This window comes from Triticum aestivum, chromosome 1D (genome assembly GCF_018294505.1).
Source record: "Triticum aestivum cultivar Chinese Spring chromosome 1D, IWGSC CS RefSeq v2.1, whole genome shotgun sequence".
NCBI lineage: Eukaryota > Viridiplantae > Streptophyta > Magnoliopsida > Poales > Poaceae > Triticum > Triticum aestivum.
Window position 1 is genome coordinate 68,885,728 of NC_057796.1, and position 3,934 is coordinate 68,889,661.

Genomic DNA, 3,934 nt, shown 5'->3' on the forward strand with positions numbered 1-3,934 from the left:
ACCACCACGCTGTCGTGCTGCTGGATCTCCATCAACCTCTCCTTCCCCCTTGCTGGATCAAGAAGGAGGAGACGTCGCTGCACCGTACGTGTGTTGAACGCGGAGGTGCCGTCCGTTGGGCACTCGGTCATCGGTGATTTGAATCACGGCGAGTACGACTCCGTCAACAACGTTCATTGGAAGGCTTCCGCTCGCGATCTACAAGGGTATGTAGATGCACTCCTTTCCCCTCGTTGCTAGTATACTCCATAGATGGATCTTGGTGAGCGTAGGAAAATTTGAAAAATTCTGCTACGATCCCCAACAATTCCCTATGCCTTGGCCATAGGTTCTATAAAGTATGCCATGCTATGTACCAGATCTATTGTATATCCTACACTGATTTTGGCAAGGGAGTACAATAGTGATCTAGGAGTAGATCACTGGATAGCGGTTAAAATTATCCTTAGTGGAATTAGGATATGTTTCTCGATTATGGAGGTGACAAAAAGGTTCGTCGTAAAGGGTTACGTCGATGCAAATTTTGACACTGATCCAGATGACTCTAAGTCTCAATCTGGATACATATTGAAAGTGGGAGCAATTAGCTAGAGTAGCTCCGTGCAGAGCATTGTTGACATAGAAATTTGCAAAATACATACGGATCTGAATGTGGCAGACCCATTGACTAAACTTCTCTCACAAGCAAAACATGATCACACCTTAGTACTCTTTGGGTGTTAATCACATAGCGATGTGAACTAGATTATTGACTCTAGTAAACCCTTTGGGTGTTGGTCACCTGACGATGTGAACTATGGGTGTTAATCACATGGTGATGTGAACTATTGGTATTAAATCACATGGTGATGTGAACTAGATTATTGACTCTAGTGCAAGTGGGAGACTGAAGGAAATATGCCCTAGAGGCAATAATAAAGTTATTATTTATTTCCTTATATCATGATAAATATTTATTATTCATGCTAGAATTGTATTAACCGGAAACATAATACATGTGTGAATACATAGACAAACAGAGTGTCACTAGTATGCCTCCACTTGACTAGCTCGTTGATCAAAGATGGTTATGTTTCCTAGCCATAGACATGAGTTGTCATTTGATTAACGGGATCACATCATTAGGAGAATGATGTGGTTGACTTGACCCATTCCTTTAGCCTAGCACTCGATCGTTTAGTATGTTGCTATTGCTTTCTTCATGACTTATACATGTTCCTATGACTATGAGATTATGCAACTCCGGTTTACCGGAGGAACACTTTGTGTGATACCAAACGTCACAACGTAACTGGGTGATTATAAAGGTGCTCTACAGGTGTCTTCGAAGGTACTTGTTGGGTTGGCGTATTTCGAGATTAGGATTTCTCACTCCGATTGTCGGAGAGGTATCTCTGGGCCCTCTCGGGAATGCACATCACTTAAGCATTGCAACTAATGAGTTAGTTGTGGGATGATGTATAACGGAACGAGTAAAGAGACTTGCCGGTAACGAGATTGAACTAGGTATTGAGATACCGACGATCGAATCTCGGGCAAGTAACATACCGATGACAAAGGGAACAATGTATGTTGTTATGCGGTCTGACCGATAAAGATCTTCGTAGAATATGTGGGAGCCAATATGAGCATCCAGGTTCTGCTCTTGGTTATTGACCGGAGATGTGTCTCGGTCATGTCTACATAGTTCTCGAACCCGTAGGGTCCGCATGCTTAATGTTTCGATGACAGTTATATTATGAGTTTATATGTTTTGATGTACCGAAGGTTGTTCGGAGGTCCCGGATGTGATCACGGACATGACGAGGAGTCTCGAAATTGGTAAGACATGAAGATTGATATATTGGAAGCCTATAGTTGGATATCGGAAGTGTTCCGGGTGAAATCGGGATTTTACCGGAGTACCGAGGGGGCTTAATAGGACATAGTGGGCCTTTGTGGAGAAGAGGAGAGGCGGCCAGGGCTGGGCCGCATGCCCCTCCCGCTAGTCCGAATAGGACAAGGAGAGGGGGGCGGCACCCCCCTTTCCTTCCTCTCTCCCTCCTCTTTCCCCTCCACTCCTAATCCAACTAGGAAAAGGGAGGGAGTCCTTCTCCCGGTGGGAGTAGGACTCCACCTGGCGCGCCCCTCCTGGCCGGCCGCACCTTCCCCCTTGCTCCTTTATATACGGGGGCAGGGGGCACCCTAGAGACACAACAATTGATCGTTTGATCTTTTAGCCGTGTGCGGTGCCCCCCTCCACCATACTCCACCTAGATAATACTGTAGCGGTGCTTAGGCAAAGCCCTGCGTCGGTAGAACATCATCATCGTCACCACGCCGTCGTGCTGACGAAACTCTCCCTCAACACTCGGCTGGATCGGAGTTCGAGGGACGTCATTGGGCTGAACGTGTGCTAAACTCGGAGGTGCTGTGCGTTCGGTACTTGATCGATCGGATCGTGAAGACGTACGACTACATCAACCGCGTTGTGCTAACGCTTCCGCTTTCGGTCTACGAGGGTACGTGGACAACACTCTCCCCTCTCGTTGCTATGCATCACCATGATCCTGCGTGTGCCTAGGAATTTTTTTTGAAATTACTGCGTTCCCCAACATGTACAGTAATACCACCACTGTCCGTTGTTACTTGTTGCTCAAATGGATATATCTAGCACTATTAATTTCTAAATACATCCAATTGATCAACAATTAATTCGATACAGAGGGAGTACATGACAACAGGTACTTACATGAGCAATCCAAAACTTCATAACCATTGTGTTAATTCTACATTTATCTAAGAGTAAATATAGATCTTGTAATTTTGAGGAAAGGGAGGATAAAGAAGCGAACATTTATAGTGATGCTACGTAATCAAACAGCAATGAGTGTAAGTATGCTGACAAAGGGCAAGACATACTGACAAGAGCAATGCAGAGCCCAGTATTGTCGTGAGATCCTATGATCCTCTGAGCAAGGAGATTCATCTGAAATTAGTTTTCATACATGAGAGAAGGTAAGGCACATGCAGAAATTTAGGAGTTCAAATTTTGAATTGATATCATAAACAGTACCTGACGCTGGGCTGTCAGCAGTTCTAATAGGGGTTTGGCCACTGGAGTAGGGGTAAAGTCTGTTACAGTTGGGCATGTGTTTTCTGTGGCTGCTGATCTTTCTGATTTAACAGGTATCACTACCTTTTCCAAATACCTAGTTTGTACTCCTTGAGGATCTGCAATCACCCTCTTCCTTTTGGACATTTATTACGAAAGAACAACATTTGACTGGAAAAACATAGTGTGACGACACATGGAATAGGTACAGAAAATGGATAGGTATGGCATATACTCATATATGATGCTTAAACTAAGCAGATGGTGTAACAAAGTAGAAGTAATGCAAGAGGTCAGATGCAAAATATGTGGGACGAATACAACCTTGCCAAGTTAGAGCATGCACCTTGATGGGTGAATAAGATTGGCCATCCTCCACCATGCCAAGTTTGTTAGCCAGTGGATTGTTCTGCAATATTGCTCTCGTGCGCCCATTCTCATATTCATTTTGATAATGTTCAATACCTGACATGCATGAAAACATAAAAACAAGTGAGATTATCTTTGTAATGCAGAAGTGATTCTAATCCAATACTTCCTCCCTGTAAACCCCTTTGTGCTATCTCTGCAATTCTTCTAACAGGTGCCATGCATGCTGTAATTTGGTGTGTGCATTAATATAATGTGTCCTACTACTCAAAATATGAGAGCTCCAGAAGTGATGATACTTCCCAGATGACAGCTTCAACATATAGTAAAGAAGAACAAGTCGACCTGACCTGACAGATTCAAAATATACTAAGGGATAATAACTCGACCTGACCAGTCGACCGCAAGAGAAGAGGATCATCTTAAAGAAGAGCAGAAGAGCAAGCAGATTGAAGATATTACAAGTCTTTC